The 14,737-nt window shown below is 32.6% G+C and overlaps 1 long non-coding RNA gene across 1 annotated transcript in view; it reads right to left on the bottom strand.

Annotated features, from left to right (window-relative positions):
* Positions 1-14,737, bottom strand: part of LOC111084958 — a 50,725-nt gene that overhangs the window by 4,542 nt on the left and 31,446 nt on the right. Inside the window, exon 2 of the long non-coding RNA XR_002609834.1 lies at positions 2,291-2,439. This is a non-coding gene — a long non-coding RNA (uncharacterized LOC111084958). The remainder of the gene's footprint in view (positions 1-2,290; positions 2,440-14,737) is intronic.

The raw sequence follows: 14,737 nt of genomic DNA, 5'->3' as shown, positions 1-14,737 counted from the left end.
AATCTATAACACGAAATGTACTAATATAATCTGTATTGAATCTTAGTCCTCCCAATCTATAACAAGAAATATACTAATATCATCCGTATTGAATCTTAGTCCTACCAATCTATAACACGAAATGTACTAATATAATCTGTATTGACTCTTAGTCCTGCTAATTTATATTAGAAGTGTATTAATACCATCCGTATTGAATCTTAGTCCTGCTAATCTATATGAGAAGTGTTTTAATATCACCCGTGTTGAATCTTAGTCCTGCTAATCTATATGAGAAGTGTACTAATATCATCCGTATTCAATGTTAATCCTACTAATCTACATGTTAACATGATTAATTCGCTCATTATTCCAAGCTTACAGAAGATGCTGTAATGTTTCTTAAGCTAACGCAAACTCCTACATTTAGAATCTGAAAATTATGCTTGCAATTTTGAAAGAGAAGTGGTAAATATTGTCAGTTACTGATGTTGTTTGTTTTTGTTATTATTGTACAATATGTTTGTTGAAACAACAATAAAAAAACTTTAAGCTTATGTTTGTTGAAACAGCATTAAAGAAACTTTCAGTTTATGTTTGTTGAAACAACACTAAAGGAAACTTTAAGTTTATGTTTGTTGAAACAACACTAAAGAAACTTTAAGTTTATGTTTGTTGAAACAACACTAAGGAAACTTTAAGTTTATGTTTGTTGAAACAACACTAAAGAAACTTTAAGTTTATGTTTGTTGAAACAACACTAAAGAAACTTTAAGTTTATGTTTGTTGAAACAACACTAAAGAAACTTTAAGTTTATGTTTGTTGAAACAACTCTAAGGAAACTTTAAGTTTATGTTTGTTGAAACAACTCTAAGGAAACTTTAAATACATATGTGTGCACCGTTTTATCTCTATTTTTAAACTTTTGAACCCGAGGTAGCCGTTTTCTGTTTAACCATTTTGTTAAACAAACATAATCTATTGCGTTTACTACGTTATATTCAAGACTTTTCCGTTTCATGCTATTTTTAGTTCATCTGTTTACTGAAAACCAAATGTTTTGAACTGCTTATAGAAGTCATGCAATTACTTGTGTACTACGGTACAGAACGACTTTACTTACACACTCTTGATACGGAGTTTATATGTTACAAAAATCATATAAACAAATATGTATACAAGCACCCAAACTAATCCGCGGCTTACGCTAAACCCAATTTTCTAAAACTTGTACTTGGTTTTGATGACAAGTATTGTTTTGTTTAAAGATCTAATCTACATGATATGCTTTAAATGTTCTTTTTTATATCAGTTTAAAATTAGAGCTAGCTATGCGGAGATAGCTCTTGTATAACAATGGGCGAAATTCTGAAACAAACAAACAAATCTTTATAATAATAAGTTAATACACAATACCGTGTAAATTAATTTACGCTAACACTTAAATCCACACAAACGTAACAATATCAAATATTAATGGAGACTAATTTAAACATTTTATATGCCTTCTTCTGATCAATGTTGGACTGAAGAGGACACGTGAAATGCCGAAACTTGTTTCAATTTAAATTTGGTATTGTTCAGTTAATGTGGATTTAAACTTTATTGTATCGTATTAAGCTTTAGTTTGGCTTCCAAAGACAGGCATAAATACATTTTTGATAACGTTCTTAAGGTTCATCGCAAAGGCTAAAAATACGTAATTCACCAATTACGAAAACTGATAATGTTTATATTTTCGTGTAATTTATACTGATATTTGGTAAATCGTCACATTTTAACTTGAATATTATTTTGGAAACCAAACACCTTTCAACTCAATCCAATCAAAGACTGCTCAAATACAACAACGAGACAAAATATTCTTTCGAATAAAAAGTAAACATATAAAAAGCAACATCAACAGAAATTTAGCTTTGTTAAATTGTTAACATGTAATAATCCATTGCTATACTTCACTGATGACGTTCAGTTTTAGCATAACCCCAAAAAAATGACAGTATACGTTTGCGATTGTTGACGTGTTGTTTTACTTTGTTGCATTGAATGGAAACAATACATCACTAATAACAAAGAAAGAAGTGAAGGAATTTATTTCAAGTAAATTACAGATAGCGAGTAATGGATAGGGTAAGGGGCTTTGTGTGCCTTCGAATGACTAAAGGCGACGTTCGAAATGAGTATCTGCGACACTTTCAGTTCGAAACGCCATTTTCAAATCAAGAAAAACGTAACTCGTTACTCTAGAAACTTGAAATTCACTACCTTTCTGAAGACATTATTTGATATGTTGCGGAATGTTTTATTTACCTTGAAAACGAAGTTTTGATCGAATATTTAATACATGGCCCATGTATTGCTAGCATACGTTGTATAGCCTGAGTGTGGTTGCTGAGTGGACTTGCTGTAATAATACACATACACCATTTTCTTTGCTTGCTACTTCACGACTTCCGAAGCTGTAATAAAAACAAACAGCTGTTACTACCTGAAATTCATATTCTTACCAAATTACAAAACAAAACTCACGTTATCAAAAATACAATTTTAGAAAGTTTAGCCAGTTAAAAAAAAGACTAAAACTTATATGTTATTTATTTAATTTTTCACAATTATAAAGATAAACTTTACATGCTATTTTAAATACTAGCTGAATCAAAAAGATAGCATTTTTATGAAATATGTAGTTTATAGAGATAACTACACACAAAATGAACAACATGTGGGGTTTACAGAGATAACTCCACACAAAATGAACAGCATGTGGGGTTTACTTGATAACTACACACAAAAGAAAATCGTGTACTTTACAAATATAGCTACATACAAAACGAAAAACGTGTAGTCTACAGAAATAACTACACACAAGAGGAAAACATGTGCAATTTACGGATATGACTACATACAAAAGGATAAATGTGTAGTTTAGAGATAACTACATATATAAGGAAGAGCATGTGCAGGCTACAGAGAAACAACACGAATGTATTACAGATATAACTACACACAAGAGGAAAACACGTCTAGTTTACAGAGATAACTACGTACAAAAGGAACAACGTGTGTAGTTTACAGGGAAAACAAGTACGTAGAAAAGAAACAACGTGTGTAGTTTAAAGAGCTAATTGCATACAAAAGGACAAGTGTGTATTTTACAGAGATAATGTAGAAAAGAAACAACGTGTGTAGTTTAAAGAGCTAATTGCATACAAAAGGACAAGTGTGTATTTTACAGAGATAATGTAGAAAAGAAACAACGTGTGTAGTTTAAAGAGCTAATTGCATACAAAAGGACAAGTGTGTATTTTACAGAGATAATGTAGAAAAGAAACAACGTGTGTAGTTTACAGAGATAATAAGTACGTAGAAAAGAAACAACGTGTGTAGTTTACAGAGATAATAAGTACGTAGAAAAGAAACAACGTGTGTAGTTTACAGAGATAATAAGTACGTAGAAAAGAAACAACATGTGTAATTTACAGAGATAATAAGTACGTAGAAAAGAAATAACGTGTGTAGTTTACAGAGAAAACAAGCACATAGACAAGAAACAACGTGTGTAGTTTGGTACATTAAAAGTGTTTTTATTTTTTAAATTAAAGCCTTTGTTTTCATGTCTGTTATTATGTTCCATAAAAATAATTTTCAGAGGTAAAGAGCAGTACGTATAATATTTGTTCTATAATAAAGGTGAAAAACCAAGGGTGAACATAACCAGTGGCAGAAAATGTATTATAAACTTTTAAGTTGGCTATTTGAAATGTATACGTTTTAAAAATGAATTTAATAGTCTTCATTTAACACTTTGATATCGAACAATGGTGTAATGTGAATCTATGAATATCCACTGGTTAGTGTGTTATAAGTTTAAAAGTAACGTACGTGACCGTATAATAGGTATATATACCGTTGCTTAGCAGTTTTGACGATAAGGTTTGAATATGACGTTCATTTAAAATCGTTTCGTATAAAACACGTGGACTTTATTCAGTTTTTTATAGTATTGTCTTATTTTCTCTATCTTTTACAAACCATGTGACATTTATATTTGTCTAGAATGTAAGCTTTTCATCAAACAGCTTTGTATTTAACTAAAATATTAAAATTATTGTATGTATACAGTAAAGTATGGCACTGAGAATATGATTATAATATACTACGCTCTAATAATGTACTACGTTCTAATAATGCTCTGATAGTTGTAATTTCTTTGATCTGTATACTTTAAACCTACTGACAACATTAATAATTTAATGCAAATGTTTCCATTTTACAGAAGAGTCAACATTTAAATTATTTTAAACTATTATTAGTATGTCTTCCTATTGTACAAACTATCGTACTGAAAGAAGAATTTAAGTGTTATAAAAATAAATCTTATAACATATAGTATTAAATTTGTCTAAAAAAGACGACGAAATTATTATATATTTGACTATTATTTTTCTTTATAAGCCTACTACTCTAACCTGAAACACCTTTATTTTTGTAGATATCAACGTTTTGACCTTTTATATGCATAACCATTTATCAGGATAACATTAACTGCAACGATTTATTAGTTAAAGTTATATTCACGCATACTGAATGATGCAACTGCTGATGTTAATAGGAACACAAAAATAAGTTGGTGATTAATAATAAGTAAATAATATCTGTCTGAACAAACATTACGTCAGTTTTTAAAACACCAACACAAAAAAGCAGTTCGTTTTGTTATTTATGCTCCTTGCGTCCACAAATGGGGAGTTATTGTCTCTGGTTACTTTTACGATATTATGAGATATTTTTGTAAATTTTCATGTTATGATTTTTTAAAATTTTGTCTGTTTTTCACTTCATTCTTTATGGTAGATGCATACATATATTGATATCAACAATTTGAAAGCATACATGTATACAGTTGTCAATTAATTAATTTGAGATATTATTTCATAGTAGATTAGGGTTAGACTTCCTTACAAGGATAGAACGCGTCCTAGTAGTTAGTGTGCCTGGACTACGAATCCAAGGGTTCATTGTTTGCGTCCCATTGCAGTAAAATCACGATCTGGATTTTCAGGGTACGAAAGTAGCGAGGCACCAAAATGGGGGATTTGTTCCTCCATACCTCGTACTAAACTACAAGATAGTTTTTGAAATCAGTAATAAATTAAATAACATATTTTCATTTGTCTAAAATGAAAATAACAGATTTAGTGCAAATTAAATCTAAAGAGTGTAATGTAAATAATCAATTTATAAAAGTACGCCACAGATACTTATAAAAGTACGCCACAGATACTTATAAAAGTACACCACAGATACTTATAAAGTACACCATATATACTTATAAAAGTACACCACAGATACTTATAAAAGTACATCACAGATACTTATAAAAGTACGCCACAGATACTTATAGAAGTACACCACAGATACTTATAAAAGTACATCACAGATACTTATAAAAGTACGCCACAGATACTTATAAAAGTACACCACAGATAATTATAAAAGTACACCACAGATACTTATAAAAGTACATCACAGATACTTATAAAAGTACGCCACAGATACTTATAAAAGTACACTATAGATACTTATAAAAGTCCACCATAGATACTTATAACGATCTCGTGATGAGGTGGATCATGATCTTTGCTGGTCCGAACGTGGTCCAATGGTTAACATATAGGATTTTACAGCAGAATGTTCCGTGGTTCGCGTCCCGTTACCATAAACTTCTCCCCCATAAAAATATCAGGCTCCGCACTTTGGGTTAGGGGGTACACTATAAGAGTGATGGACAAACTCGGAAAGTATGGCCTGAGAGTTCTTTTGACTAGCTAATTTTTGTTACTGACTATCAAGTCAAGAACGGAAAGATGTAATATCCACAACTATGCGTTTCTAGTTCTTACACTTATTTGCAACGAAAAAAATCAATATTCGTAAATATTTATTCAATGAAATATAAGTGAGAAGTTTTTCGTCAAACAAATATTTATTGAACAGTTTTTCTTAATTATCAATCCAGAACTTATACTTCTTAACAGAGACAGATGAAGTTAAAATAGAAGCGATTCGAAAATTTCAGTACTAATATTGTTAAAGTTTGAGCCGCAAGGATGAAAGTCTGGCATAACAGAAGAACGGAAGGAAACGAAGAGTTCGAAAGGAATAGAATAATGTAAAAATGCGGCCTTCAATCTTCCTCTCACTGTCCTGCCAATTAAATATATAACATCTTTCAGTTAAACATGAACTTGTAATGACAAATATGTTTATATGTTTGTTTTAGAGCAAAACCACAGTAGACTATCTGCTGTGTCCACAGCGAGGAATCGAATCCACCCCGGATTTTGGCGTTGTAAGACCGTAAGCTTACCGTTGTCCCAACGAAGAACTTTTATTGAATGATCTGAGAATGAAAAAAAAAAGAAAGAAAAGAAACGAAACATTGAAGGCATATAACGTTCCAGGTGGGGTTCGATCTGAGAATGAAAAAAAAAGAAAAGAAACGAAACGAAACATTGAAGGTATATAGCGTTCCAGGTGGGGTTCGATCTGATAATGAAAAGAAAAAAAAAAGGAACGAAACGTTGGAGGTATATAGTGTTACAGATGGGGTTAGATCTGAGAATGAAAAAAAAAGGAAACGAAACGTTGGAGGTATATAGTGTTACAGATGGGGTTAGATCTGAGAATGAATAAAAAAGGAAACGAAACGTTGGAGGTATATAATGTTACAGATGGGGTTCGAACAAAAACATCCATCATTACGAATGTCCGAACATCTGCGGCGGGTATTAGTTTTAAGTGATTTGACAGAAGATTGAAACAAATATTGTATAAGATGCCATTACCTGTACTCTGTGGATTAAAACTTCATTTTGACAGTATTTAAAATAAGGCCTAGCAAGCGTCATTAGACATTAGAAGAAAGAGAATGTAAGAAAATGAAAAAAAATTAAGAACTTAGTAAAAGTTTTAAAGACGTGTTTAATCTGTTTTTTTAATGGCTTAAAACTTGTCACGAAGTCTGTAAGTTGTGACTATAGTCTGTATATTTTATAAAACTATTTATCTGAAATCCTTAAAACGTTTATTATAATTGACTGTCGAATTCTGAAGATGCAAACAAAAAGTGAGAAATAGAAAATTAGAAACGTATACAATCTTGTGTATATGGAACAAAGTTTGGGGAGTTTTTCTCAAAAACAAACTAATTGCTGACACAAATATTTATTTGAGAATTTTTAACAAGCTCTTTTAACTTATCGTATTTTTTTATGTCTAATTGTCCTCTTAAAATTCAGTTTTATAACTAGGTATGTAATTTCTGGTGGTCAAAAATATCTTTCAGTAGAAAGAAAAGTACAACGTTTTCCAATTTCTAGTTTTACGAAGTTATGTCTACAGTTTATAATATTGTTTGGTTTGTTTTTAGGGCAAAGCCTCATTGGGCTCTCTGTTGTGTCCACTACGGGGAATCGAACCTCGGGGACGTTTATAATATTATTTGAAACTCTCGCTCATTTGCGATAAAAAAAAATTTGAAACGATTAAAAATAATAACTATAATGCTTTTTAACGGCTTCCAAAATTTACTGCACTTCATACTGCTGAATTAAAGTTCAAGTATTTAAAACTCATTGATCTTACAGTAAAATATTAAATTTCTCCGAGTTGTCTGCAGGATTGTAAAGCATGAAGTACACGTTTAAACTGATTTTTGGTCGTTTCTGTGGCTTAAAGTGGTGATGTAACTATTAACAGATAAGTTTTGACTTTCCAATATATTGAACTACTCCGTATTTTCAATAGGAACAAATTGAATATAAAGTAGATGTAGAGCCTGGCCAGGTGGTTAGGGCGCTCGTCTCGTAATCTGCGGGTCGCGGGTTCATATTCTCGTCCCTTTCCCCCGGGGGGCGGGGGTGCTATAATGTCACGATCAGTCCCACTATGCGTTGGTAAAAAAAGTAGCCCAAGAGTTCACTGCTAAATAAAGGACGGCTAGCGCAGATAACCCTCTAGTGTTGCTTTCGGTGAAATTCAAAACAAATCAAGTAGACTATACATCATTCCAACTTAGCACATGTTTTGTCGTTATTCAACTAAGCTAGGATTAATGTCAATGTAGATCCCTGTTTGTTCGTAGAACCCAGCCATGTAGCCAGACGTACCTTTCGTCTGTTCTTTCTTTTTTTTTCCACTACAATTTCCTACGCATTCTATCTTTTCTCGCCAGGATTATCTATATAAATAGCAGTATTGTTCTTAGTAGTTTTACGGGTTTTGTTCTCTTTACAAGGTTTACCTAAATGTTAGATATTTTCTCACCAGGATTATCTTGTTTGTTTGTTTGTTTTTGAATTTCGCGCCAAGCTACACGAGGGCTATCTGCGCTAGCCGTCCCTAATTTAACAGTGTAAGACTAGAGGGGAAGGCAGCTAGTCATCACCACTCACCGCCAACTCTTGGGCTACTCTTTTACCAACGAATAGTGGGATTGACCGTCACATTATAACGCCCCCACGGCTGAAAGGGCGAGCATGTTTGGTGTGACGGGGATTCGAACCCGTGACCCTCAAATTGCGAGTCGAGCGTCCTAACCATCTGGCCATGTCCGGCCCAGGATTATCTATATATTATATTTTTCTCGTCAGAATGACCTATATATTACAGTATTGTTATTACACTTTCTACACGTTTTGATCTTTTCTATAGGGTTACTTATATGTTTTATTTTACTTTCAATACAATTATAATATAGCCCCCTTTTTTCCCTCGTAAAATTTATTTTGAAACTTTTTACTATGTCTACTGACATCTGTTTACACAAGATGGAAGCAGAAAATGTAACTCATTTTACACTTTTTTTTTTTCATGAACGAATAACTTCCCTCAGGGGTATTTTCACGGTTTGATAATGAAAATGCTAAATGCAGTGAAAAAATCAACAAATAAAAGTAGTTTTTCAACGCATCTCCAAAAAAAGACGCGTTAGAGATACAAAAACAGCCTGTGAAATCATAGCTATGTTTGCATCGCGAATATTATTGAAGTAAATAATTAATTAAAAAAAAAACATGTTGACAGGTAAGTAACAAAATCGCGGGAAGCGAATTTTTATACTGATATTCCCGCTTTGATTCATTAGTAGTTTCTCTACCATATTCAGGATTTTCTTATCGTTAGCTGTTGCTTTTATTTTGCGTTGCGTGATTAGGATTTCTCAATAAATCAAGTTTTTACCTCTCATTAACATTTCCGAAGATGTAGAGAGCGCAGTATATTGTATCAGTTGTCAGAAACCGACTCAGCGAAGCGAATTTGATGGGTACGTGATCTGTTTCCAAGTAATAAAATCGATCATGTTTGTTACGTATATATAAATTATGATTTAAAAAGTGAGTTAACTGTCACCCTACACATATATAAAAGAAGAAAACAGTACGATGTTTATTCTGGGGAAAACGAAACATGTGTAATACGACATTCAAACACATCCGTAAAAAAAGAAAAACAAAATTATAGCTTACGAACAGATTTTGATGGCAGATGTTTGAGAAATATTTCAATGTGTCACACCTGGAACGCCAACCCTTCTCCTGAAAGATCTAGGCATATTATGAATATGCTGATGTAAAAGTAACAATAGTAAGAGTAAGACACGCAAATGAACCCCTGTTAATTCATTACATACAGCCCGGCCGCGGGTTCGAATCCCCGTCCCACCAAACATGCTTGCCTTTTCAAACGTGGGGACGTTATAATGTCCCACTATTCGTTGGTAAAAGAGTAGCCCAAAAGTTGGCGGTGGGTGGTGATAGCTACCTGCCTTCCCTCTAGTCTTTCATTACTAAATTATAGACGGCTAGCGCAAATAGCCATTATGTATCTTTTCGCGAAATTAAAAAACAAACAAAACATTGCATATAACATCTTCACATGAGAACTTTTAAAACAATTGGATGAACATTCTCCTGGATATTTTTGAAAGTATACTAAATTAAAATAAGTGTTTTCAATTTCTCAGGTTCAGAAATATAAAAATACTTACAGTGTCTGAAAAACGCTAATCTAGTTTTATAAACCTTTATTGGAAAGATGTTCGATATAAAATATACGTAAACAAAAGACAAACTTGTACAGAAACTTATTAAAGGAAATTTAAAGACGATACGTACGAAGGAAGTACCATACACTTGACGTTTAAATAGATAGAGTTAAAAATGGAATTCAAAGTGCATACCAAAACACTATAATTCACCAATGCTAACAATAATTCAACCAGAATGTTTTATTCTAACACAGAGAAACCAAATGCCCAAGACTTTTCAAATATGTAAACAATCAAAGTTTAAAGGTTTCTAAAATATTAGACGTGACATTCAGTATCTATACCGGCATACTACCACAGGACGAGACATTCAGTATCTATACTGGCATACTACCACAGGACGAGACATTCAGTATCTATACTGGCATACTACCACAGGACGAGACATTCAATATCTATACCGACATACTACCACGAGAAGAGACATTCAGTATATATAACTAGCTACTACCACGGGCGAGACATTCACTATCTATACCGGCATACTACCACGGGACGAAACATTCAGTATCTACAACTAGCTACCACCACGGGCGAGACATTCAGTATCTATACCAACATACTGACGCGGGACGAAACATTCAGTATCTACAACTAGCTACCACCACGGGCGAGACATTCAGTATCCATGACTCGATACCACCACGGGACTCGACAGTATTGAAAAAAATTCTAATTTAATGTTTTTTATTGTAGCTAAATACAAAGTTACACAATGGGCTACCTGTGTTGTACCTACCACGGATATTGAAAACCTGTTTCTTGAGGTATAAGTCCGCAGACTGTGCTACAGGGGAGCAAATGTCGTAAGCCTTCAAAATAATCACATCATTCAAACTGAGCACATCATTTGCATTACATTAGTGGTTCGCATACTATGATATTGCTAAAATTAGCCAATAATGTGTATTTGCAATAAGCCATCAAATTAAATCTTCTGAAAGGCTATTTTTTTATAATCGAGTTTTGGCTTTCTTTTTACATAAATATACTTAAGTATTGTAATATTTTTCCTTTGAAATTTGTATTACCTTAGCGTATTAACTGTAGTATACATCTCACTCATTGGAATATTGCGATATTTGTCAAATAAGTTGGAAAAATTAAATAGTTATATCTAGATTTGCGTTAACCATATAGTAATCTAGTAGTCTTGGTTGAATGTAGTGAAAACATTCTTTACTAAGATATCATGGCCAGGTGGTTAGGGCACTCGACTCGCAATCTGCGGGTCGTGGGTTCGAATCCCCGTCACACCAAACATGCTCGCCCTTTCAACCGTGGGGGCGTTGTAACGTGACGGTCAATCCCACTATTCGTTGGTAAAGGAGTAGCCCAAGAGTTGGCGGTGAGTGGTGATGACTAGCTGCCTTCCCTCTAGTCTTACACTGCTAAATTAGGGACGGCTAGCGCAGATAGCCCTCGTGTAGCTTTGCGCGAAATTAAAAACAAACAAACATACTAAGATATATAATAGCACTGATTTTCGATTGGAGTAAATATAAGTACATACACTAGTTAACATGTTAAAACACCTAGTTAACAAGTTCAAAAAATCATCGTACACATTGAACCAATATATTAGAAGAAACCTTTTATTCTAATAATATTTTACTTTGTAGAGTAACTACTCATCTCTGAAGCTTATCTGTGGACAAGCGATACGCATATACGGCCGTTATTGTCTTTAACGTTTTTAGAAGTGCGTATTAGTTTATATGGAAGATTCGAAAACAGCCGTCAAAAAATAGCACCTACTTAAATAAAAGAAAAAATGACTTTTTATATGTTGTGATACATAAATAATGTTTGTTGGTAAAATCCTCCTAGAATTATCTAAAAACCAACAGCTTCTGGTGTGATAATAAAGTTGGCAAACGACGATTTATAAGCATAATGAAGTGATTTATATATATGGTGGAACATACTAGATGTTTCGATTAAAATTTGGTAGTCCTTTACAGGTATAGCTTTGTTTGAATGTTATTGATACATGTATTCCAGTCAATCTCGAAATGTTATTTATCGTCAAAATCTACCAGTTATTAATACATGTATTTCAGTCAATCTCGAAATGTTATTTATCGTCAAAATCTACCAGTTATTAATACATGTATTCCAGTCAATCTCGAAATGTTATTTATCGTCAAAATCTACCAGTTATTAATACATGTATTCCAGTCAATCCCGAAATGTTATTTATCGTCAAAATCTACCAGTTATTAATACATGTATTCCAGTCAATCCCGAAATGTTATTTATCGTCAAAATCTACGAGTTATTAATACATGTATTCCAGTCAATCTCGAAATGTCGCTTATTGTCAGAACTTATTACAAGTTACAATACTTAAAACAATGAAAGTTAAAGTACAACAAACGTTTAAAATATATTACTAACTCGGGAAATATTGTATGTGTATATGTACGATTGAATGTATTTAAGAAATAATATCTATTAAATATAAGAAGAGAAGGATTTATAGGGCAAACAGCAATAATATAATATTACACAATCAAATTATTATCAATTCGTGATATAGCAATAAGAAATTAATAATAAGGGTACATCTAATACGTTATTATAATCATGGGCAAAATGTATAGATTATCGTATAACGTAATTCAACCCGAAGAACTAAAACAAAATCCGACAGAAAGTAGTTATAGAAAGAACATATAGTATCCTAAAAGATTGTTTAAAATTAGTAAAATTTGAAACAAGTGCTAGCGTCCTAACTTTTTCAAGTAAATTTAGTTTTATAACTGCACTTTATCGCTCTCCCAGCAAAATTTTTGTGAAATTACTTCTGGATTCATAAAGCTAGTAAAAATGTAGGAAATCACCAAAATACTTGTGGATCTGTAACACTAAACTACTTAAAAAGTAATGTTCCGATTGTGGTTTGTATTAACCACCAATAAATAACTATATTTACACAGATAAGCTCTATCTAACTTGTTAAATAATGAGAAGTAATAATCTCTTTACAATAGCAAAATAAGAGCAAACCCTGTGTATCTTTAGTGACAAATTAATTTTGTATGTTGACAAAGTATTTGACTTCATATTGATTGAATTATTCCTTTTTTCCCAAGCATTTAGCGAGGATAGAAAGCTGTCCTCCTCTTACCAAATGGACTAGTAGATCAAAACGTCGCTTCTGAAAAAGTTGTTTCTTAAGCAGACTTGTTTCTCTGTACCTAGTGGATCAAAACGTCATCTTCGAAACTAGGTACAGAGAAACAAGTCTGCTTGAGAAACAACTTTTTCAGAAGCGACGTTTTGATCTACTAGGTACAGAGAAACAAATCTGCTTAAGGAACAGCTTATTCGAAGATGACGTTTTGATCTGCTAGATACAGAGAAACAAGTCTGCTTAAGAATAGCATATTTGAAGATGACGTTTTGATCCACTAGGTACAGAGAAACAAGTCTACTTGAGAAACAACTTTTTCAGAAGCGACGTTTTGATCTACTAGGTACAGAGAAACAAATCTGCTTAAGGAACAGCTTATTCGAAGATGACGTTTTGATCTGCTAGATACAGAGAAACAAGTCTGCTTAAGAATAGCATAAGATCAAAACGACATCTTCGAATGTGCTATTTCTTAAGCAGACTTGTTTCTCTGTACCTAGTGGATCAAAACGTCATCTCCCAATAAGCTGTTCCTTAAGCAGACTTGTTTCTCTGTACCTAGTGGATCAAAACGTCATCTTCGAATATGCTGTTCTTAAGCAGACTTGTTTCTCTGTACCTAGTGGATCAAAACGACATCTTCGAATGTGCTATTCTTAAGCAGACTTGTTTCTCTGTACCTAGTAGATCAAAACGTCATCTTCGAATATGCTATTCTTAAGCAGACTTGTTTCTCTGTACCTAGTGGATCAAAACGACATCTTCGAAGGTGCTTTTTCTTAAGCAGACTTGTTTCTCTGTATATAGTGAATCGAAATGCCATCTCCTAACAAGCTGAGTTGCTTCTGTGTATCTAATAGGTCAAAATGTCTTCTCCAAGCAGGTTGTTTGTAAACATACTCACGTTAGGAAACCGAAACGTCGTCCTTAAACAGGTTAATGATGTCCGTTAATCCTTTTAGTTTTATGTTTTTAACATCATTACACAGACAAGAACACATGTACGTATGCACATATACGCTATACAGTTAGAAACATTCTACTGAGCAGTTGAACGGTTATTCTAGATATAATAAAACTGTATGCTAAAGCAAATCACAGAAATTCAGATCCTCATGTTAAAATAGACATCTTTCGTAGGAGGAAAACGACGCCATTTACGTTTTTCTTGGACTATACTGTACATGTTATACACACACACACACGTGTATTTATTATGTTTAGCTGGAATATATTATATACATTACACACAAACAAACATACATACAAATATATTTAAACAATAAAACAATTAAGTAAGATGTTAACATCAAAGTGAGTTTAGTTTGGAAATATTTAGTTTAGTTTGGAAACATTTAATTTAGTTTGGAAATATTTAGTTTAACTTGGAAACACTTAGTTTAGTTTAGAAACATTTAGTTTAGTTTGAAAATACTTAGTTTAGTTTGGAAACATTTAGTTTAGTTAGGAAATATTTAGTTTAGTTTGGAAACATTTAATTTAGTTT

Source organism: Limulus polyphemus, unplaced genomic scaffold (genome assembly GCF_000517525.1).
Source record: "Limulus polyphemus unplaced genomic scaffold, Limulus_polyphemus-2.1.2 Scaffold183, whole genome shotgun sequence".
Classification (NCBI taxonomy): domain Eukaryota; kingdom Metazoa; phylum Arthropoda; class Merostomata; order Xiphosura; family Limulidae; genus Limulus; species Limulus polyphemus.
Note: the sequence above shows the minus strand (reverse complement) of the source record. Positions and strands in the feature narration are given on the sequence as shown.